The 24,373-nt window shown below is 49.1% G+C and overlaps 1 protein-coding gene, 1 long non-coding RNA gene and 2 other non-coding genes across 4 annotated transcripts in view; 2 read left to right on the top strand and 2 right to left on the bottom strand.

Moving 5' to 3' along the window:
- Positions 1-24,373, bottom strand: part of LOC115643738 (zinc finger protein 660-like) — a 579,185-nt gene that overhangs the window by 297,744 nt on the left and 257,068 nt on the right. The gene's annotated exons all lie outside the window — the stretch shown is intronic.
- On the top strand, positions 621-24,104 carry LOC115643743. The gene is made up of 2 exons (XR_003998372.1): positions 621-660; positions 22,283-24,104. It is a non-coding gene; the product is annotated as an uncharacterized LOC115643743 (long non-coding RNA).
- On the bottom strand, positions 4,481-4,562 carry TRNAS-ACU. The gene has a single exon. It is a non-coding gene; the product is annotated as a tRNA-Ser (tRNA).
- TRNAV-AAC lies at positions 7,705-7,777 on the top strand. Its single transcript has one exon. It is a non-coding gene; the product is annotated as a tRNA-Val (tRNA).

Here is a 24,373-nt window from a genome sequence, read left to right as displayed (position 1 = left end):
AGGAGTGTTTGGCTCTGGGGTTTCACTTCAGCCCAGTCTAGAGAGAGGGGCCCAACCATGGAGTTTGACTCAAGAAGACCAAGTCTCCAATTTGTTAAGGGCATTTTGAATTCCAATTCTGTGCTCCTAAGGGCTTGATGTCAGCTGCAAATTTTAGAAGCATGCTCTCCACTGCATTTTCCAAATCATTCATGAAAATATTGAATAGTACCTGACCCCGGACTGATCCCTGCTGGACCCATTAGGTACACCTTCTCCGTTGGACAGCCAAACCTGGAGAAGGGCTCCTGGAGTCTGGGCTTTCAACCAGCTCTCCACCCACATTACACTGATTGCAGCTGGACTGCGTTTCCCTCGTTCATTTGTGAGAATGTCCTACAGGACTGTGTCAAAAGCCTTAGTAACACCAAGTTAGATCCCATCTACCGTTTACCCACCTCCACCAGGCCCAGAACCCTGCCAAAGAAGGAAAGAGGATCGGTTTGGAATGATTTGTTCTTGACAAATCCATGTTCACTTGTCCTAAGAACCAAATTATCCTGTAGGTGCTGCTGACAAACTGAGTGTTTAAGAATGTATTGCAGGATCTCTCCAGCTATGGCAGTGAGGCTAGCTAGTCTGTAAGTCCCAGCGGTCTCTTTGTTCCCCTTTTAGAGATAGGTCCTGTCTTGTTCATGGATGGGAAGATGTTCTTTTTCAGGGATCTCAGACGAGAACCGAGGCACAAACCTGGTTTCTTAAGGCCACAAAAATGGAGGCAGGAACCTCTTCTCTCCTGCTGGCAAAGAACCCCAGGTACCTACAAGACAGGGACTCATATCCCTGAATGGGCATTAAAAAAGGCAGTGGTTAAAAAGTTTGGCCCCGACCATTTCCTGTTTCCACAGACTAGACATTTTAGCAAACTTTAGAATTCCTTGGTGCTAAACACTGTGAAACTCCCCTTTCTCCTTCACAGAGGGCTTTAACGCCCCTTATCTCACTCAGGCTCACAACTGCCCAGAGTTCAAGAATTGTTCCTGTTCCCATTGGACAGATGGGGAGGAGCCTGAGGTCCAGAGAAGGGAAGTGACCTACTCAAGGGCCTACACAGCAAGGCGGTGGCAGAACCAGAAGGAGAAGCCACCAGTCCTGACTCCTGTTCTAACAGACAACAAACCCCCCAGAGGCAGGGATAGAGCTCAGGAATCGAGATGGTGGGGAAATTTCATTGAAACCGTTTCTGTCCGAAAATCCCATTCAGACTAAACCAGTTTGTTTCTCGAAATCATAACAAGTGGGATGAAAGTTCTTTGCAAAAAGATTTTATTGCAAAACAAAAGCATCTCCTGTTTGTCACAGTATGTTAAATTGTCTCCTCGCACAGAAAGAGGAGACACTTAGATCTCAAACATTAGATAAGATGCTTCAGTCTGAGCTAAGTCGTTGCTGCTCTTAACAATTTCAAAATAAAAAAATACAAATAAAATAGACTGTTTCAGCTATTCTATTATGTCCTAATCTGCTCTGAGTAAACGTGATAGAACACCTCATATTATGCCCTACTCCTAGTGACACTCTCCAATGGATCCCCATCCTCCACCCACCGTGAGGTAGGTACGAGTGTATCATTATTATCCCTACTTGAAAGATGGAGAAGATAAGGCTGAGAAAGGAGAATTGACTTGTCTTAGGTCACCCAGCCAGTCAGTGGCAGAGTTGGGAATAGGACCCAAGAGCCCTGATTTTCAGACTAACCATCGGATCTTGAATTTCATCCACTGAATGACCTGAGTAAAGTGCTCTTAGATGAGCTCCAGACCAACAACAATGACAGTAATTATTCAGCAAGTATTTGAGGAGAACTGCAATGTTAGAGAAAATCAAGAACTGCTCAGAGACAATTAATGCAGAGAAGGAGCAAAATTCACCAAACATAGAACTGGTTCTGACTTATTTCCTTGGTGTTAAAAGAGACCAACAAGGACATAAATCTCCTCCCTGTCAATAACCTCCTGCTCAGCCAATCAGGGTAGAGACTGAGGCTGAAGGTTCTCACCAGAGAGCCAAAAGGATGGCCCAGGTCACTGGTGGGGATCACTGCCCGAGCGCTATTTCAGACTCACATATTTGGGTGGACCTCCCACAGTGGGAGCTGCAGAGCACTCCCCCGCAATACACACCCACCCACACACATACACACACACCTCCTGATGTTGGAAGGGGAACAAGAGAAAGGACAAAAGAAGCAAGAGACAAAGAGAAAGGAGACAGGGATGGATGGAGGAAAAGGTGAAACAAAAAGGACAAACCCCAATGTCCCCAGTGATTCTAAGGGACAAAATCCCAGGTGCAAAATAAAATTCTACCTCTTTAAGCTCGTGTTTTCCATGCCTAGAATTCAACTGTCACCAGATGGATCAGATTGAACAGGTTTCAAACCTCTAGGAGTCTCTTACCTTCTAAACAAGGACGACTGTTTTCTAGTAAAATCACTAAAAGGGAAGGAGAAAACTTGAAAGAGGTTCCTCCTGGCGCTCACGTCCGTGAACCTGAATACTCTCTCAGTTCTCAGAGAGAGACCTGGAAAAGGAGACTTGCTGAAGCAAAGCCACAGGGGTTTCCAAGATTTCCCTGGCCCCTCACCCCTGTCCTACCTGGTTGATGTCAGCATCTCTCTGTGAAGTCACCACCTCCCCATCTCTTTTGACCAATAGTCTGAGGTCCTGCAAAAGGCCTTTGTGATGTCACTGCCACACCCCTCCCTTGCTGTGCCAATGTTCTGCCCCTGGCCAGGCCCTTTGGAGGTTTGAGCTACTCCCTGTGGATCACCCCACTCAAGGAACATTCGTTCTAGGCAGCAAGATGGCTAGACAGGAAAACATCAGACTCTGTTCCTAATGCTACACTCAGTTTTTCACAAATTAGTCGACTTTATGGCCAGAAGAGACCATTAGACCTCACTGGAAGGCATTTTTCTCCAGCCCTCAGAACATCTGGTGCCTCTTTGTTGACCCAGCTCCAATTTCACATCATATTTTTCAAATGATTACACCAAAACTGGAGGCAGTATTCCAGTATCAGTCTCACTGATACCGTGTCACCTCCTGTGACATTATTGACATAATCTGTACCTGTATAGATCACCGTTGCAACCACTGTTCTATATTTGCAGCCAATATTGTGGAAAGGTTTTCATGTACGTAAGGGGTCTATGGAGAGGTTCTGATTGTCTGATTATAATTACACTATCTCTAGATGTGTTTCATTTTTGTAGTTGATGTTATGAATATTGGCTCTGTGCTGCCCGTATTCCAAACTTGTGCCATAATGGGGGACAGAACAGCCACCTTGCCAGAAGTGGCTTTACCAATAGATGGAACTTGGGATTTGAACTCCCAATGATCACACTATATTTGGGATCCATTTGAATGCCCCTCCCAGGTCTTTGACACTTTTATCTCCACTCATAGCAACTCTGATATAGGATTAAAGAAGTCAAAACATCATCTCCAAGCACAGACAACGGAGAATGCTTCATCACATGACACTTTGAGAAGTGGATGGATAGAATGTGAGAGATAAACTGCCTGGCTCAGACAAACGGTAACAGTTCTGCAGTGAAGGAGAAGGAGGGAATCTCTCTGTCACTCGTACACGGTCGAGTCTTCACAGTGCTCCCGAGCTGGACAGTGAAGAACCCCCTCGGTCCCGCCATGAGACTGAGTAACAGGAGGCCTGTCACCCCCATTCCTGCCGTGCTGCATTCCTGGTGTCCAGCATCCCAGAGGGCCTCCCTGCCAGCAATGAAACACAACTGCCATCCGGACTCCTCAGTGCTGCTCCTCAACGGCTCTAAATCAGCCGGACAGTGGAAGGTCCCGGGCATCGCGCCGGCACGTGGGATCCATTGCACCTGAACAGTGGGAAAAGGTTTCTGTGCTGGGGCATCGTTTAGTGTTTTCCAGTTTCCAAGGGAGGGTTTATGGGCCTGAGCGTTAAGCTCCCAAAGCCAGTCACTGTTTCATTGTATTCATTACGTTTGCATTTTCCCCTGTTCCCCCAGTTTTCTGTACCTTTACCCTGACTACACTTACTTTGTTTGTGCCAGACCACCTTATCTCCTCTTTATTTTATTTACAGCACATGAGGAGGGAGGCTAAATCCACTGGTGATAGAGACAGGAGGAAGTTGAGTTTGTATCTCCTGAGAAAAGGGGCTTTTTCCTTTCCTATTTCTCCCCTACTATTTCTAATGTTTTCCTTTGAAGTGTTGCCTTATTCAGCTTGCTGTAACATTACCTTTTGAGATAAAAAATACAAAATACAGAACTAGAGACATTTTTTAGAAATCTGGGATTTAGACATTTTATTTAAAGCAAGGGGGGGTGTCCAAGTTTCTGAGAAGGTTTTTGTTTGCAAGAAGCAACATTGTTGGGTCTGTTATTGTACCAAGGGGGGAGATGGTTGTCTATAAAAAAGGAGTCAAGACTAAATGCATTTGATGATGATGATATTTGAACCCATGTGTGCAGAGCACAATGGATTAGTAGTCCATCACCTTAACCACTCAGCCACCTCATCTGAACTGTAACAAAAGGGACAGGAAGAGAAATCTAAGGCCAGCAGAGATAGGGACACTAAGGAGTTTCCCAATACTAAGCGTAAGCAGGGTCTGAATGAGCTCCCTCCTCACATCTAGTGAGGAGCTGGGGAAAGACTTCAGGAACAGACCGTGTTTGCACAGACACACCTACTGTGCCTAGCTATGCAGCATGGTGGGGCTGCTTCCCCAAAATGACCAGTTTGGGATGGTGGTGGGTTACAAATCACTTTAGGAGTGAGTGGAATAAAATGTTATTCTCCTTCCTGTATGAGTGAAGGGCAGCAGAACATACCTAGTGCGTCCTGATGGAGGGGTAGGTGGGTGAGGAATAGCTTTTATTGGACTGTAGAGGAGTGATTGAGGATGTCACCCTAAAACAGTGGTCCCCATACATTTCACACTGTGCCCTCTTAGCCATGGCTGTGGCCCCTCGGAAGCCGCGATCAAGAACTGGGGCTGGGAGTGGGGCTGTTGCTTGCTGGGGAGAGGGGTGCAGACAGTGGTAAGGGGTTGAGGCTGGGCTGGGAGCCAGAGGCCCAGACTGAGAGTGGGGTTGGGGAAGAGCTGGGACCAGTATCTTAGATGCCTATATACAAATGCGAGAAGTATGGGTAATAAGCAGGAAGAACTGGAAGTGCTAATAAATAAATACAACTATGACATTGTTGACATCACTGAAACTTGGTGGGATAAAACACATGATTGGAATGTTGGTGTGGATGGGTATAGTTTTCTCAGGAAGGATAGACAGGGGAAAAAGGTAAGCTTTTGGTAAGCTCAGAGAGCTGATAGGTAAGGTCCCATGGGAATCAAGTCTGAGGGGAAAAACAACTGAGGAGAGTTGGTACTTTTTCAAAGGGACGCTATTAAGGGCCGAAAAGCAAGCTATTCCGATGGGTAGGAAAGATAGAAAATGTGGCAAAAGACCACCTTGGCTTAACCACGAGATCTTGCATGACCTACAAAATAAAAAGGAGTCATATAAAAATGGAAACTAGGTCAGATTACAAAGGATGAATATAGGCAAAACACAGGAATGCAGAGGCAAGATTAGAAAGGCAAATGCACAAAATGAGCTCAAACTAGCTATGGGAATAAAGGGAAACAAGAAGACATTTTATCAATACATTAGAAGCAAGAGGAAGACCAAGGACAGGGCAGGACCACTGCTCAGTGAGGAGGGAGAAACAGTAACAGGAAATTTGGAAATGGCAGAGATGCTTAATGACTTTTTTGTTTCAGTCTTCACTGAAAGTCTGAAGGAATGTCTAACAAAGTGAATGCTTATGGGAAGAGGGTAGGTTTTTATTTTATCTTCTAAACAGAGCAAGTTAAAATCACTTAGAAAAGTTAGATGCCTGCAAGTCACCAGGGCCTGATGAAATGCATCCTAGAATACTCAAGGAGTTAATAGAGGAGGTATCTGAGCCTCTAGCTATTATCTTTGGAAAGTCATGGGAGACGGGAGAGATTCCAGAAGACTGGAAAAGGGCAAATATAGTGCCCATCTATAGAAAGGGAAATAAAAACAACTCAGGAAACTACAGACCAGTTAGTTCAACTTCTGTGCCAGGGAAGATAATGGAGCAAGTAATTAAAGAAATCATCTGAAAACATTTGGAAGGTGGTAAGGTGATAGGGAATAGCCAGCATGGATTTGTAAAGAACAAATTGTGTCAAACCAATCTGATAGCTTTCTTTGATAGGATAACGAGTCTTGTGGATAAGGGAGAAGTGGTGGATGTGGTATACCTAGACTTTAGTAAGGCATTTGATACGGTCTCACATGATATCCTTATCGATAAACTAGGCAAATACAATTTAGATGGGGCTACTATAAGGTGGGTGCATAACTGGCTGGATAACCGTACTCAGAGAGTAGTTATTAATGGCTCCCAGTCCTGCTGGAAAGGTATAACAAGTGGGGTTCCACAGGGGTCTGTTTTGGGACCGGCTCTGTTCAATATCTTCATCAACAACTTAGATGTTGGCATAGAAAGTACGCTTATTAAGTTTGCAGACGATACCAAACTGGGAGGGATTACAACTGCTTTGGAGGACAGGGTCAAAATTCAAAATGATCTGGACAAATTGGAGAAATGGTCTGAGGTAAACAGAATGAAGTTCAATAAAGACAAATGCAAAGTGCTCCACTTAGGAAGGAACAATCAGTTTCACACATACAGAATGGGAAGAGACTGTCTAGGAAGGAGTATGGCAGAAAGAGATCTAGGGGTCATAGTGGACCACAAGCTAAATATGAGTCAACAGTGTGATACTGTTGCAAAAAAAGCAAACGTGATTCTGGGATGCATTAACAGGTGTGTTGTAAACAAGACACGAGAAGTCATTCTTCCGCTCTACTCTGCACTGGCTAGGCCTCAACTGGAGTATTGTGTCCAGTTCTGGGCACCGCATTTCAAGAAAGATGTGGAGAAATTGGAGAGGGTCCAGAGAAGAGCAACAAGAATGATTAAAGGTCTTGAGAACATGACCTATGAAGGAAGGCTGAAAGAATTGGGTTTATTTAGTTTGGAAAAGAGAAAACTGAGAGGGGATATGATAGCAGTTTTCAGGTATCTAAAAGGGTGTCATCAGGAGGAGGGAGAAAACTTGTTCACCTTAGCCTCCAATGATAGAACAAGAAGCAATGGGCTTAAACTGCAGCAAGGGAGATTTAGGTTGGACATTAGGAAAAAGTTCCTAATTGTCAGGGTAGTTAAACACTGGAATAAATTGTCTAGGGAGGTTGTGGAATCTCCATCTCTGGAGATATTTAAGAGTAGGCTAGATAAATGTCTATCAGGGATGGTCTAGACAGTATTTGGTCCTGCCATGAGGGCAGGGGACTGGACTCGATGACCTCTCGAGGTCCCTTCCAGTCCTAGAGTCTATGAATCTGTTAATGGCTATTAGCCATGCTGGGTAAGGAATGCTATCCCTAGCCTCTGTTTCCAAACAGAGATCACTTGATCATTGCCTGTTAGGTTCACTCCCTCTGGGGCACCTGGCATTGGTTCCTGTTGGCAGACAGGATACTGGACTGGATGGATTTTTGGTCTGACCCAGTATGGCCACTCTTATGTTCTTATGAAGAGAGAGGCAAAACCCTCTGGTAGAGTTTCTGTAGTGTAGTGGTTATCATGTTTGCCTAACATGCAAAAAGTCTGTGGTTTGAAACCAGGCAGGAACATGCTGGCTGAATTTTCCCAGCTCCTAGTGGCCTGTCCCTCCAGTTGCAGGAGCAGCAGTGATTTCCATGCTCAAAAGGTCTGTTATACTTCTCCTCCCTCCTGCTTTTGTCTCCTCTTCCTCTCTGAATACCTGTGAAGTGGCTTTCCCCCTCCCCTCCTCTCCCCTCCCTCCTGGAATGCTTGTGGGATGAAGGGGCTGGTTGAAGAGCAGAAGAGCAGATAGACAAGGTGTCTGGGACTCTAATTAGGCAGCACTCACACCCCCAGAGCATGGACACTGCCCAAGGTGGAGTGTGACCAACCAGATGCAGCCAAGTCATCTCTAGTCACAGGCCATGAGGAGCAGGTCCTCAAAAGAGGAGGGGGCCCTGTGCTCAGGAGTCACTCACAAGCTTGTACGTCCAGTGAATGCCCTTCGCCTGGACCTCCTGGCCAGTGGTTCTCTGCGTTGTATCTCCAACTGCTCATTGTATAGTCCTGCCCCTTTTTTCCTCTGCTTGGTTTTTAATGACCTGCTGGGATTTGGGACACTGATTCTCTTATTCAATTGCTAAACTGATACAATGTGACTGAAATTAAACCAATTTCCAGGGGAGAAAACATCACCTCATTGCATGGGCTGGGAATTGAACCCCAATGCACTGCTTGGAAGGTAGCTATGCTCACCACTATACCACCAAACATCTGGCAAAATAACTTCTCCTACATGCCACTTATGCTTGTCAAATGAGGCTAGACCAGCATTGAGGAGATTTTCTACCTGATAAAATATACTGGATTCTCATTACTGAAAAAAGAACACCTCCATCTTCACTTGGGTTTGAACCTCAGCCTTTCAATTAGCCACCAAAGTTGTTAATCACAGGGTAAGTCTACATTACAAGATTATTCCAATTTTACAGTAACCGTTTTTTGAAAACAGATTGTATAAAGTCAAGGACACGCGCCCACACTAAGCACATTAATTCGGCAGTGTGCGTCCATCTACTAAGGCTAGCATCAATTTCCAGAGCGTTGCACTGTGGGTAACTATCCCATAGTTCCCACAGTCTCCCTTGCCCATGGGAATTCTGGGTTGAGATCTCAATGTCTGATAGGGCAAAAACAGTGTCATGGGTGATTCTGGGTAAATGTGGTCACTCAGTCCTCCCTCCATGAAAGCAACGGCAGGCAATCATTTCACGCCCTTTTCCCTGGATTGCCTGGGCAGACGTCATAGTACGGCAACCATGGAGCCCGTTCAGCCTTTTTTCACTGTCACCGTATATCTACTGGATGGTACTGACAGTCGCAGTACTGCAACGCTACACAGCAGCATCCCTTTACTTTTTGCAAGTTAGCAAAGATGGTTACAAGCCCTACTGTACCGTCTGCTGCTTTGCAAGTTGGCAATGACAGTTACCAGTTATACTGTACCGTCTGCTGCTGTCATGGGTGCTCCTGGCTGGCCTCAGTGAGGTCAGCTGGGGGTGCATGGACAATAATGGGAATGACTCCTCAGGTCATTCACTTCTTTAAGTTTTATCTAATGGAGAGTCAATTCTGCCTAGACTATCAGCCAAGCCTACTAAAGAACTAGAGAGGCAAACGGTCGCTCTGGGTCAGAGCCCCAGGCATCCCACAGAAATGATGAGCTGCATGTCATTCTAGCCTCACCCTTTGCTTCCCTCCTCCTCAACCCCTCCTGGGCTACTGTGGCAGTTATCCTCCCATTTGTGTGATGAAGTAATAAAGAATGCAGGAATTTGAAACAACACTGACATTATTGCCTCTGCAAGCAGAGCTCAAAGGGGGGAGGGGAGGGCAGCCTCCAGCTGCTATGATATTCCAGGCAGGACTGAATCTCCATCAGACAAAACTTAAAGAAGAGAATGAGCTGGGAGTCATTCCCATTTTTGCCCAAGCACTTCTGGCTGACCTCACTGTGGCCAGCCAGGAGCACTCACGGGATGACAATGACAGATACCAGTCCTACTGTACCGTCTGCCGTCTACAAGGAAAGGGAAGGGAAGGGGATGCTGCTGTGTAGTGCTGCAGCACTATGTCTGCCAGCAGCATCCAGTAGACATACAGTGACATTGGAAAAAGGCAAGAAAGGATTTTTTTTCTCTTTCCTTTCACGAGTGGAGAGAGGCAATGACATATACCCTGAACCACCCACGACAATGTTTTTGACCCTTCAGGCTTTGGGAGCTCAGCCAAGAATTCAAATGGTTTTCGGAGAGTGCGGGAACTGTGGGATAGCTACAGTCTTCTGTCGCCCCTCCCTCTGTGAGCGTTCATTTCATTCTTTGGCTTTCTGGTACTCTTGTTTCAGTTCCTTAAGTTTCAGCACTGTGTTGAGTCCCTGTTGTGGCCCCTGTCCATCATAGCCTTGGAGATTTTTTTCAAATGTTTTGGTATTTCGTCTTTTGGAATGGAGTTCTGATAGAACAGATTCATCTCCCCATACAGAGATCAGCTTCAGTATCTCCCGTACGGTCCATGCTGGAGCTCTTTTTTGATTCTAGGACTGTATGGTCACCTGTGCTGATCAGCACTCCACGCTGGGCAAACAGAAAATGAAATTCAAAATTCAAAAAGTTTGTGGGGCTTTTTCTGTCTACCTGGCCAGTGCATCCAAGTTCAGATTGCTGTCCAGAGTGGTCACAATGGTACACTGTGGGATAGTGCCCGGAGACCAATACCATCAAATTGCAGCCACACTAACCCGAATCCGACATAGCTATACCGATTTCAGCACTACTCATCATCAGGGAGGAGTACAGATACCGGTATTAAGAACCCGTTATACCGATATAAAGGCTTCGTTGTGTGGACGGGTGCAGGGTTAATGCGATTTAATGCTGCTAAATTGGATATAAACTCGTAGTGTTGACCAGGCCAGAGAGAGCAGCAGGTTTCCCCTATTGTTTCCTGCTCTTGTTTTCTTGATTAATTTCTCCTCTGCACTAACTTACACTTTTGCTCTGTGAGCCTGGCTAGTTCAGTTGGTAGCACAGCAGACTGTTAATCAGAGAGTCCAGAGTTCAAGCCCCTAGTTAGATGATGAGCTACTCACTATACCTGTAAAAATCTGTCTTTCTGGACTCTTCTTTTATCTTGTTGTTTCTCTTCAGGATTTTGCCTTTCCTAAGAAGGGCCTTTGTGGGGGTGGGGATTGAAGGGGCAACTTCCTGACTTCCCCCCTGTCCTCACAGCTTGGAGAAATAAAGGCATCTGGGCATATACCATGTTCCTCCCCTGCACACACACACACACACACACAGACAACATCCCTAAGGAATTAGAATCGCCTGCTGCCTTCCCCGTCCTGCTGGATCCCCAAATGAGGATGCTCTTCAGCCTAAACTCATGTCCCCGCTATTCCCAATACCCCTCAGACCCAACCCTCAGTCCCTCCTATGCTCACTGCTCCTCACTCCCAACCAGAGCCTGCTCCTCTTCACCCTTCTCCTCTGTCCCAATCCAAGGCCCCCTCCTATTCCCAGTGCCCCTCAATCCCAATCCACAGACCCCTCCTCCTCACGCTGCTCCTCAGTCCCAGCCCATAGCTCCCTCCTTCCCTCCAGCAGCAGGTGCTTCAGACCCCCTCAGGAAGATTTTCTTGCAAGGTTTCATGTATGAGTCTGCATGTGGATTTTACAGTATGTTGGAAATATGTTGGGTTGCTTGCCAAAATGATCACTTTTGGCTGGTGTTGGATTCCCAGTCTCCTTGTTATTGGGATAGGAGAAATAAAGGGTTGTTGTCCTTGTTGCGTGAATCGAAGGCAGCAGAACTGTGCTTGGCAGACGCCGATGGAGGGACTCACCCTCAATTCAATAGCACTTGCTAGGCAGGGGACATTGGTTCCAAAGCCAAGTGGGCTGGGGCCTGAGTCCTCATACTAAAATTTGCGTGTTAGATCAACTTTAGGACAGGGTGGCTGTGGAGGGGTGAGTGAGTCCCTAGACAACATAGTGAGTACGGTGCCTTCTTATTTCCCCCCTTTTCCACCCAGGATGGCAGATGAACTCTACAGCGGCACCTCTGGGCTTACACTGAGTAAGGACAACAGCTGTGAGTGGGGTGCAGAGAGGAGATGGCTCATGTTAAAGGACTTTTGGTTGCTGGACTTACGAACTGTAGAGAGGACACTGCCCAGCTTATTTGTGGGTGGGTCTTTTCCTCGTGGTTTAGGTTTATGTGTTGGGGCTGCTGACATGACTTCTGCTAACTCTGGGCTTGCATTGCAATGTAGACATACCCTGAGAGTGAAGCTGTACTGAGATAAAAGCCCTGTGACCCGGCTGGCCTGGATGAGCTGATTTGGGCTCCTGGGGCTCAGGTTGTGAGGCTAAAAACTGCAGTGCAGACATTTGGGCTCAGACTGGAGCCCAGGCTCAGAGACCCTCACCCCTTGTGGGGTCTCGGAGGCCAGGCTCAAGACCAAGTGTCTACACTCTAATTTTATTACCCTGCAGCACAAGCCCCACAAGCCTGAGGCCATGTCTACACTTACAGTTTTGCAGCGCTGGTAGTTACAGCTGTGTTAGTACAGCTGTATAGGGCCAGCGCTGCAGAGTGGCCACACTTACAGCAACCAGCGCTGCAGTGTGGCCACATTTACAGCACTTGCAGCGCTATTGGGAGTGGTGCATTGTGGGCAGCTATCTCACAGAGCACCTCGTCCTATTTCGGCGCTGTGGCTTGTGGGAAGGGGAAGGAAGTGAGAGTGTCTTCCCGCTTCCTGTTCCAACGCCCCGTGGTGCTTTGCTACACATTCCGAGCAGTTTGGCGGCATTGTGATTCTACAGCGCTTTTTCTGCGATTTTTGTTATAGATGGAGCCTGAGCAGCTGACGACCTTATTGATGAATGTTGCCAGCACATCGCGCATGGCAGTGGAGCTATTCCTTCAGCTGCAAAGTGAGAGTGACAGTGACAGTGACAGTGAGGAGTCAGACGATATTGAATCGCCTCACTGTGAAGACAGTAAATTGCTTGTGGCAGTAACAGACGTGCTCAGCTCCGTGGACCGGCGCGTTTGGGCTTGGGAAACCAGCACTCAGTGGTGGGATCACATCGTCCTGCAATCCTGGGATGACAAGCAGTGGCTGCAGAACTTTCGGATGAGAAAAGCCACTTTCATGGGACTGTGTGCTGAGCTCACCCCTACCCTGCAGCGCAGGGACACGAGATTGAGAGCTGTCCTGCCAGTGGAGAAGCGGGTGGCTATTGCAATCTGGAAGCTGGCAACTCCAGACTGCTTCAGATCAGTGGCGAACCAGTTTGGAGTGGGAAAGTCTACCGTTGGAATGGTGCTGATGCAAGTTTGTACAGCCATTAATCGCACCCTGCTAAGAAGAACTGTGATTCTTGGGAACGTGCAGGACATTGTGGATAGCTTTGCAGAAATGAGGTTCCCTAACTGTGGAGGGGCAATAGATGGGACGCATATTCCTATTCTGTCACCACCCCACATGGCATCAGAGTACGTTAATCGCAAGGGGTATTTCTCCGTGGTTCTGCAAGCGCTTGTGATCACCGTGGGCGTTTCACTGACATTTACTCAGGATGGCCTGGAAAGGTGCACGATGCACGCATCTTTAGGAAAAGTTTCCTGTTCAGGAGGCTGAGGGCCGGGACTTTTTTCCCAGACCACAAGATCACAGTAAGGGACGTCGAAATGCCCACTGTGATCCTTGGAGACCCCGCTTTCCCCTTAATGCCCTGGCTCATGAAACCATATACAGAGAAGCTTGACAGGAGCAAGGACCGGTTCAACTACAGGCTGAGCCGGTGCAGAATGACTGTGGAGTGTGCTTTTGGCCGTTTGAAAGCCCGCTGGTGCTGTCTTTATGGGAAGCTAGATTTGGGGGAAAGCAGCATCACCGCTGTTATATCCGCGTGCTGTACTCGCCATAATATTTGTGAAGGGAAGGGTGAAAGATTCAGTGAGGAATGGACCTCCGAGGTTCGACGCCTAGAGGATGAGTTTGCTCAGCCAGAGAGCAGGGCTAATAGGGAGGCCCAGGAAAGTGCTTCAAGGATTAGGGATGCTTTAAGGGAGCAATTTGATGCTGAGAGCCAACAGTAATGTTTGATGCATTTGATGTGCTTTGCTTTACCTTGGTGTATAATATTTACCACTTCCAGCAATAATATAACGTAGTGAAAAAGAAAAAAAAAACTTTATTCAACATACAGTACATAACAGGCAAGGGGGTTGGGGTGGTGGACTGTACATTCACAGGTTTGAATATGTCCTCTTTTGATCACTATTCAGTGTCTGCTGCACTTCAGGATTACTATGCTGCAGAATAATGGGGGTGGAGTGAACAGGGTAAGAATTATAGTTATCAGGGCTGGTAGGTGATCGTACAGGTGTTGGGGGCAGCTGGGGATAATAAGGAACTGGCTGCTGGAGAAAGCTGTTTTGTGGAAATACTGGGGAACAAGGAAGAGGGCTTTGGGAGGGCTGTGGGTTACCATGGTACATATTTGTCTGCATGGCTACAAGAGACTCGAAAGACTCAGTTTGGCGAGACAGGAGGCTTATCATCTGCTTTGTGGGTTTTTTGGCAGTCAATTCCTTTCTCCTGCTTTCTGTTTGTCTCCATTCCTGTACACTCTTTCTCCATTCATGTACACTCTCTCTCCATTCATACGTCTTCTCTCTCCATTCCTGTGTCTTCCTACTTTCTCTGTTGTAGTGGCTCATAACAGATTTTATCAATTCCTCTTTTGATTTTCTAGGATTCCGTCTCAAGTTCTGCAACCTACGTGAGGCCGGTGATCTGGCTGCAGTAGTCAAGGTCACTAGAAAAAAGAGAGATAGAACCATGTAATACACAGAGGCTACATTGTTTATCATCACACGTTGAAGGACTTTTTAGACTTTTGGTAGCATCCTTCTCACATACCTCACATAACACAGAGAGGGCAGGCAAGCTAAGTCATGGCGAGCAATGGGGAGAGTGGTTTTGCCCCGATTTCCCCTTGCGAGTGGGAATTGACCAATGGGTCACTGGGGTTTATCAGCAATGGGTACAGGAGGTAGCTGGTGTCCTGAAGAGGGGACAGTAGTGAACAGGAAGGTGGTGAGCTGCTGGGGGGAGGATGTTCTTTGGTCCGCGTTCACGCGTCCTGCTGGTGAGGGGGGGGGAAGCACCGCGGTGCTGGATGCCAGCTTGGAGGGGGGGTGGGGAACACAGGAGCACACCGTGGTGCTAGATGGCTGCTTGGAGGAGGGGGTGGGGAACACAGGAGCACACCGCGGTGCTGGATGCCTGCTTGGGGGGGGTGGGGAACACAGGAGCACACCGCGCTGCTGGATGCCTGCTTGGAGGGGGGGGTAGGGAACACAGGAGCACACCGCGGTGCTGGATGCCTGCTTGGAGGGGGTGGGGAACACAGGAGCACACCGCGCTGCTGGATGCCTGCTTGGAGGGGGGGGTGGGGAACACAGGAGCACACCGTGGTGCTGGATGCCTGCTTGGCGGGGGGGGGGGGAACACAGGAGCACACCGCGGTGCTGGATGCCTGCTTAGAGGGGAGGTGGGGAACACAAGAGCACACCGCGGTGCTGGATGCCTGCTTAGAGGGGAGGCGGGGAACACAAGAGCACACCGCGGTGCTGGATGCCTGCTTGGGGGGGGGTGGGGAACACAGGAGCACACCGCGCTGCTGGATGCCTGCTTGGCGGGGGGGTGGGGAACACAGGAGCACACCGTGGTGCTGGATGCCTGCTTGGCGGGGGGGGGAACACAGGAGCACACCGCGGTGCTGGATGCCTGCTTGGAGGGGGGGTGGGGAACACAGGAGCGCACCGCGTGGCTGCATACATGCTGGGAGGGGGTAGGGTTAACAACAGAGCGCCATGGGCTGGGGAAACGCGAACCTGGCGCCCTGCACTCAATTATCCCTAAACTCTCAACAGGGTTTCCTACTGCCAGACATATCACTGCTGCGTGTTACCTGGGAAGAGAGGGAGGGTGTTCTACAGGAATGTGGATACAGCCCTGGCCCCTATGCAGCTTGCCTGTGTGCAGCCATGGTCCCCCCACCCCTCGCTGCACAGTGGATCGGACGAGTTAGCCTGACCGGGACAGGGACCACGGTGGCTCTCCCGATCATCTTGAGAAAGCAAATTGCAAACACTCTTGCAGCAACTTTTCAAGAGATTACCGAGGCAGATTACAGAGACGTGATAGAGCAAATCAATGGGCTATTCCACGTTTAGGCATGCATGCAGGCAGCCATAACCACAACCCTCCTCTCCCAAAACTTAAAAATCAACTTACCCCGAGCACGATCCTCAGCTTCTTCCTCACCAGCAACTTCCAGCTGCTGTGACTGGCTAGCCTCCTCCTGGCTTGAGAAGAGCTCCTGGCTGCATGTGTACTGGGACTCCGGGGTGTCTCCCTCCACGCCAGTAGCCTCACTATCACCGTCCTCTACAACCTCCCCCACTTCTCCCTGCTCTGAACTCTCCATCGTGCTCCTAGGATTGACAGTGGGGTCACACCCAAGTATGGCATCCAGCTCCTGGTAAAAATGGCAGGTCGTGGGGGCAGCTCCTGAGCGGCGATTTCCCTCACGAGCTTTGCAGTAAGACTCCTCAGCTCTTTAATTTTGACCCTGCACTGCAACGCGTCCCATTCATGGCCCCTTCTCATCAAGGACTGCAATATCTGCCCATAGGTATCATAATTTCTCCTTCTGGAGCGCAGCTGTGCTTGCACAGCCTCCTCTCCCCAAACACTTATGAGGTCCTGCAGCTCTGCATTGGTCCATGCTGGGGCTCGTTTGGTGCGTGGAGGCATGGTAGCTGAGTGATTGATTGCTTAATTGCACTCCACACCTGGCTGAGCAAACAGGAAGGGGATTTTTAAAATTCCCGGGGCATTTAAAGGAGGGGTCAGGTGAGCCCAGGGCACTGGAGTTTGCATGATTACCAGAGAGGCTTCTAAGGTATGCTGGGATACCTGCTTATGCCACGGAGGTCAATAAAAACACTGGTGGGTGTCTATACTTGCTGACCAGCGCTGGATCACCAGTGCTGGATCCTCTACACCCGAGGCTCAACCAGGTGTACAGCCAGTGCTGCAAACAGGGAGTTGCAGCGCTGGCCGTGCTGTGCAAGTGTGTACACATCCTAAGTTGCAGCGCTGTAACCCCCTCACCAGCACTGCAACTCTGTAGTGTAGACAAGGCCTGAGTCAGCTGATCCAGGGTTTGAGAATAGTGACTTGAGTGTGTTAATGGCAGTGTAGACGTAATGCTACGCTGTGTCCACACTGCAATGAAACACCCAGGGCTGCCCCATGCCAGCTCAGGCTCCTGGGGCTTGGGCCGTGGGCTGGTAAATTTGCAGTGTAGACATCTCGGCTCAGGCTCAATACCGGGGTCTGGGACCCCACAAGGTTGAGAGGGAGTTTAGCAAGCCAAAAAGGTAAAATGGCAGTGGAGTATTACCGTGGACTCAATGGCATTTCTCCATTGGTCTGTCTGCTTTGGGGCAGGGACAATAACACGTCCTGCTGCAGTCGTTATTTCAAAGGGCGGTTTAGGATTTTCATTCTCACACACGGTGCACAAAGCAGGACGCAACCCTCGGTGTAAACTAAATGAGCTGCCCACAGATTCTGGCAGCCACAATGAGCATTTGGTGCGAGAGCTCAGACCTGCCCCTGTCCCAGAGGGAGGGGGTCATCTGTGAGGGGACTGGACCACTGACCTATCAGCTCTTATTTCCCAGACTTTCAGTAACTCTATTATCAGTGGCTCTGAGCATAATTTAAACCATAAGAAAAACCACACTGGGCTAGACCAAAGGTCCATCTAGCTCTGAATCTTGTCTTCTGACAGTAGCCAATACCAGGTGCCCCAAAAGTCACTCCCGCAGGTACCATTGGGAGTCAAACCCAGGATCTCCTGCGCTATAAGGCAAGGGCTTTATCCAGCTAAGCCATGGTACCTGCCTGTGGCTAAAACACAGTGTCTGACCACACCTGACTCCCTGCCATCTCCACCAGGACCTGACAAGCTTTGCTTGTGTTTGGATTCTGCAAAGCAGAGGAGCAGGTGAAGTTTTCCTTGCAAGCTCTGTGTGTGCGTGTGCGTGTGTGTGAATCTTTGGCCAGGTCTGCACTACAAAGTTATTTCAGCAGAATTATATTGCTCAGGTCTGTGAAAAACTCACAACTCCTCCTCGGTCGGCAGCTTGTGGCTGGTGTACACACTGCAATGCCACGTCTGGTGACAAAACTGCCCTGTTTTGGTGAAAAAATAAAACCACTTCGATGAGAGGCCTAGAGCTTTTTGCAGCAAACTTAAAGTGACAGAGTGCCAGTGTAGATGCTGCCATTCATTATATAACTATAACTGGCCTTCACCAGTATCCCACAATGCCTGCTGTGAACTCGCCTGCCCTGCATTCTGCTACAGAGCCATGGATCCCTCCCCTTTCATAGCTCCAGGAAGTTCTGACAGCTGAGCCTGCTGCTCTGCTCCGGCAGCCAGGAGCAAATCTCTGCCGTGGATGCTGCTCTCTCCCACACTGCGAACACAGAGCAGGTGGCAGGAGCTTCCTTACAGTGGGGGCGGTGGGGCATTGGCATCTGAACTGTGACACCCCCACGACACCCCTTCCCTTGAGGAGGCTCTTACCATCTAAACAGGGACGGCTGTTTTCTAGTAAAATCACTGAAAGGGAAGGAGAAAACTCAAAAGAGGTTCCTTCTCACGCTCACGTCCGTGAACCCGAATACTCTCTCAGTCCTCAAAGAGAGACCTGGAGAAGGAGACTTGCTGAAGCAAAGCCACAGGGGTCTCTGAGGTTTCCCTGGCCCCTTGCCCGTCCTGCCTGGCTGATGTCAGCATCTCTCTGTGAGGTCATCACCTCCCCATCACCTCTGACCAATAGTCTGAGGTCCTGCAAAAGGCCTTTGTGATGTCTCTGCCACACCCCTCCCTTGCTGTGCCAATGTCCTGCCCCTGGCCAGGCACTTTGGAGGTTTGAGCTACTCCCTGTGGATCACCCCACTCAAGGCAAGAAGTGTTTTCAGTGCCCCTCACCCCTGCTCCATATGTTAAACCATTAAATATCTTATTTTTTATTGCATTTGTAGCTCATGTCATGATTTCGATGCACAATTTGGATGCATGATTTTCTCTTCATATAAGACAATACATGTTCATACTAGGATGTGTAAATCTGTATTTATTCATGCCGTATATAAACAAATAAAAGAAATCATTTCCTTTAAGCATATAAAAACTTTTAACGGTAACTGAAATGTACTAACATCTAGCAATGGAACTGTCACCAGCACAGGGTGGGCCAGTATTAAATAGTGTTACAGTAGGAGACAGCGTTAGGATGTTAACCCCAGGCCTTTAGTTCAAAGGTTGCATCTCTCACCTTTCCCCCATGAACTGAAGCGCAGCATTTGAGAGATCCAGAGACTAGTTGATGACATTCCCAAGTGCTAAAATAGCAAGCGATGTCCGTCCTGCATTGGCCAGTGGTGATTGGAGAGCTGGTTTATTGAGAATAAGCTTCAAGGTGAGAAGCAGCAGCCCAAAAAGACCCCTACAGGTGCTGATGTAGCTCAGTTGGGACAGGGTTGGACTGAAGATCTAAAGGTCTGTGGTTCAATCCCAGGCTTCGGCAGGCTCTTTCATTCTCTCTGTACAGCTGTGGGCTGTTTCCTGGAAACACAGCAGTGCCTTTACCTAATGTGAGTTCTGACTTTGCTGCGGGAAAGTGCAGCATGGGCTTCTTCAGCCAGTTGGCTCTCTTGAGCTTTCTTTCTTCTCTTGCTCTTTCTCAGCAAGGGGAAGGAAAAGAAGCTCCCTTCAAGCTGGAGTCACGAGGGTGATGTAAGGATGACTTCCTGACCCCTGGCTCCAGTCCTCTGCTGGGAGGTAGAACCCTGTGCCTGCCTCTTGGCATCCCAGGGGTGGCTACTTGCAGCCCAGGAGAAGTGGGGTTCTGGGTGGAGGGAAAAGAAGCAATGGTGAGCCCGAGTGGGCTGCTTTCTGGCAAGATGGTTTTCTGTTTTAGGCTTGGGAGGGCCTGCGAGCTGTGGGTGGGGTTGTTCCAGTGAGAACTGCTGCTCCTTTCTTGCCAACCCGGAGGTGTCAGTGACAGCTTGCAAGGAGGCAGGTACTGGCTTGAGTGAATGGGATATAGGAAACCCCAGCCTGCCCCTCCAGGCCAAGTCCACTGCTTGGCTCCTGTGTTGTGACATCCAGATTTAAATCTTTGCAGCATGTGCTGCGGCTCGTTTATTAAGCCTTCCTGCTTGGCCTGGTTTCTCCCAGCTGCGGCTGAGATTTAAAGGGCTCAGAGCTCCCTGCCACTACAGGCAGCACAGAGTCCCCTGAATCCCGGCCGCGGCTCTGGTGGCCGGGCAGGGGCCAGGATTTAAAGGGCTCAGGGCTCCCCTCAGTGGCAGGAGCTGTGGGCCCTTTAAGTCCCTGCCCCAAGCCCACAAAGCTCGGGGTTTCCCCGGCGGCCAGAGCCCCAGGCCCTTTAATTTGACCCAGGAGCCCCGGGGGGCTCCCAGCCACTTCTTCAGCTGGGAGCCCCTGGTTGATTTAAAGGCTCTGGGTCTCCCAGCCACAGCTGGTGCCCCAGGGCCTTTAACTCTTGAGAGGCCACACCTCTTCTGGATGAGGCCACGCCTCCTCAGGACTCCCGCAGTACCGGTAAGTCCTGTAAGTTACTTTCACTCCTGCACCCAGCCAATGCAGTGTGAGGGCTGATTCTTGTATCTCTGCACCCTGAGTCCAGGGCATGCACTCTCTCTCCTCCTCTGCTGTGTAGAATCTGGCCCTGCCACAAAGTGTCCCCCATGAGCCACCAACCTCCAGGATAGCAGGTTCAGCCCTCAGAGCAGGGACTTGCAAATGGTGGGGATGTAGCTCAGTGGTAGAGCACATGCTTTGCATGTATGAGGCCTTGGGTTCAATCTCCAGCTTCTTTTTTCACCCTGCTGCTTTGCTCATGCCCAGAGGGGATGTGGCCCACCAGGCTCCCTGCCTGAGCTTCAATCCTGCTCAGTGAGGGGCAAGGGACAATTGCATGGAAGGTCCTGGCGGGGGTTTCTGCTCCTAAGTCACCTCAGTATGTTTAAGATTCCCACCCGCTGTGCTGTTTGGGACAATGGTAGATGAGAAAGGTGAATCCTCCAGCACTGGAGGGAAAGGTCCCATCTGCACAGGCCGAGGGGCAAGGAAACAGAGGGGCTGTCAGTGCTCAGAGAGGAGAGAGGTCAGTGATTTACACCCACCAGGGGACACTGAATTTTTGAGGCAGGTGCAGCTGGCTTGGGATGGTGCTGACGATGGATAGAAAAAAGGCTGGAGCCAGTGACAGATGGGACCACAGAAGGGGAAGGGGAATGGCAGCCCCACAGAAGGTCCTGGGTGCTCAGATGCCCCAGTTATTGCACCCTGGCCTGTCCTAGAGAGAGAAAAGACCCAGAGGGACCCAGCCCCCCTACAGTGATCCCATGGACAAGAACCTGGTTGGGAGTGGGGTGAAGGTTCCCTCTGGGCAAAGGGGAGCTGAAATCCCTCAGTGTCCTGGAATTTAAGCAATGAAAGCTTCAAACCCTGCACGGGTGGGGTCTGAGGTGCATCAGCAGAAGGTTGGGCTGGACAGAGGTGGCAGGTTTGTATAATTTTTGGTGGTTCCCAGAATGGGACCAAGTCCTGCCCCACCCTACACCTGTGTAAGGCTCTGGGAGGGAGTTTGGGTGTGGGAGGGAGAGGGGTTGGGCTCTGGGAAAGACTTTGGGTGCAGGGTCTGGGCTCAGTCAGAGGGTTGGGGTGCAGGAGTGGGTGTGGTGGGCAGGGTCTTGGAGGGAGTTTGGGTGCAGATATGGGGTTTGAGTTGGAGCAGGGTGTTTGGGGTGCAGGAGAGGGTGAGAGGTGCAGCATTTACCTCGGGCATTTCCCAAAAGCAACCTGCACCCCTCTCTGGAAGCAGCTTCCAAGCAGGAGGGCTGGGAGTGTCTCTGTGCACTGCTGCCAGCAGACTCCACCCCACAGCTCCCATTGCCACAGTAGGCAGAGTTGGCACTCGAGGAGATCCCCCACACCCCAGGGGCTGCAGTGACGTGCCAGCTGCTTCCGAGGGCGGCGTGCCACACAGAACGAGAGCGAGCAGGAAACTGCCTTAGCCCACTTGTGCTGGTGGCAGCGGGGGTCCCTGGGCCCTTTTAAATTGCCCATAGGCGGCAGGCAGGACCAGAGGGGACACTCCCAAGGCCGAACATTGCTTTGCACAATGATCAATCTTGGAAGAGGACAGAAATGAAATGGCAGCAGAACCTAAGGAATTAAAAGCCTCCGGATTCTTGTGTGTGCACTGACTCCGAACAGAAACTGTAATTTGACTCGCTTTGTGTCTGTGACTGGTAAAATATCAAGGCAAAATCATTCCAGTGATTGTGACATTGGGTTTGAGGAGGCTTTGCTCTTATTAAAATATAACTAGCATGCTAGGTCCTGTCTTGTTCATGGATGGGAAGATGTTCTTTTTTAGGGATCTCAGACAAGAACTGGGCCACAACACCAGGTTTGTTTAGGCCACAAATATGGAGGCAGGAACCTCTTCTCTCCTGCTGGCAAAGAACCCCAGGTACCTAAAAGACAGGGACTCACATCCCTGAATGGGCTTTAAAAAAGGCACTGGTTAAAGATTGGCCCCGACCATTTTTGTTTCCACATACTAGACATTTTTGCAAACTTCAGAATTCCTTGGTGCTAAACACTGTGAAACTAGGAAAATAAGGGTTCAGTCCTGTAACTGGGGGGGTCTTGCCAGCAGTAACGGGCGTGAAAGCCTGTGTGCACTAATGACAGCAGCAGCTCTGGGACTCGACCCATAGGGAGAAGAGATGGGAGTGAGCAGGTTATGTTTGTGCCAGGTGTGAGTTACTCATGTGGGAATTCTGCACCGCTGCGTGTGCACAGAATTCACGTCCAGCACAGAATTTCTTTTTTTTTGGTTTGAAGAAGATACATTCTGCCTGAGAAGTGCTGCAGTTCTGCCTTTCACCCACCAGAGGCCCCTGTGGCACCAGAACAGGCAGCAGCCAGCTGGGTTCATCTTGGTGGTGATTTGTTGCCCTGAGCTCTACCCCAAATGGGAAGAGAGTTAGTGGGTGGAACTTGGGAGAGTCCTGAGACACGGCTGCCTCTGGGGGTGGGGACAGGGTGGTCATTCTCTACTCGCAAGAGGGTGTGGAAGGGGCACAGGAGGAGCAAGTGTCCCCTATGGAGACTGCCCAGCCCCAGGTTATCCAGTCCCAGATGCTTCTTCCCCCACCATATCCCAAACCTCTTCACCCCTCCAACCATCAGTTGCCAGTCTTCCCTCGCTTCCAGCCCTTCCTGACTGGCAGAGACCCTCTAAGCCAGTAGCGTGTTAGGGCTCAACCTTCTGGCTGAGTCCTCAGGGCACTTTCTTCCTCTCTCGGGGGGCCCCACAAATCTACATTGCTTAGGGTTTGGCTTATTTAAAAGGAAACGAGAGTTGTTTATGAAGGTAAAGCAGGTAATCCTATAGATGCAGACAAGTTACAGTCTTCAATTTCAAGAGGTAATAGTCTATAATAAGCAAACCCTATATCTTCCTTAGGACTAACCCAGGCTAGTCAGCTAAGCTTTACCAAACTACCTGCTACACATTCAAATCTTTCTGTACACACACAATAGAAATTGGGGTTCTGAGAAATGGCAACTTTCCTTTAACACAGATCATTGTTTTCTGTTCTTCCAGAGGCATTGAAATAGAAGCACATTACCTTTCAACAGCTGCTATTTCATGATCTGCAGCAGAGCCTCTTTCAATTTACCACCCATAGAGATGATTGTTTCTAACTGCAGGGTTAGCCAGACCATTCTGTAACATTATCGCTCTGTTTACAAAGCCTTTGGTTAGTGACAAATCATGAGACTTATCCCTTCCTGCTGTAATTCAACTGACTCCAGTGTTCTCTTTCCCCAGTTCTGGTTCCAAGAAAAGAAACAAAACAAGCTTCAGAACTAACATGCTGTGGGAAAGTGGAAATGTTGATAGCTCAAATTATTCAGTTTCTTCTGTGTCTCGTGTATGTCTATCTCTTTCATGTGTGTGACCGGTGGGGCTTTTTCTTTGCTCCAGGCAGGTTCAACCCTGTCAGATTTGTCTGTGGGGAGGGGCCAGAGAAAACAGACACCCTGGCCTTCCAGGTTGGGGTTAGGCAAAGGAATAACAACCCTGTCCCATAAAAAACAAAATATGTTACAGAAACAGTGGTAGGAACAGTGCTAGAGAAACTGGTTAATAATCACAATGCCCAGGCTTGAAGCAATCAGAAATACAGAATTCAAAAAGAAAGCTCAGGGGAGATTTGGGGTTTATTCTCTGAGCTTAGTGTGGTGTCACTGGAAAAGTTATGATTTGCTGAATATGATTATCTTACCTGTGTTATGGATATTGACTCTGTATCTATCTTTCAAATGTGCTCACTCTGGGTTAACAGCCACAACGAGCCTTTCAGGTACAACAATGAAGAAGCCAGACAGTGTTCATGGCTCTTCAACAAAGAT

This window comes from Gopherus evgoodei, unplaced genomic scaffold (genome assembly GCF_007399415.2).
Source record: "Gopherus evgoodei ecotype Sinaloan lineage unplaced genomic scaffold, rGopEvg1_v1.p scaffold_69_arrow_ctg1, whole genome shotgun sequence".
NCBI lineage: Eukaryota > Metazoa > Chordata > Testudines > Testudinidae > Gopherus > Gopherus evgoodei.
Note: the sequence above shows the minus strand (reverse complement) of the source record. Positions and strands in the feature narration are given on the sequence as shown.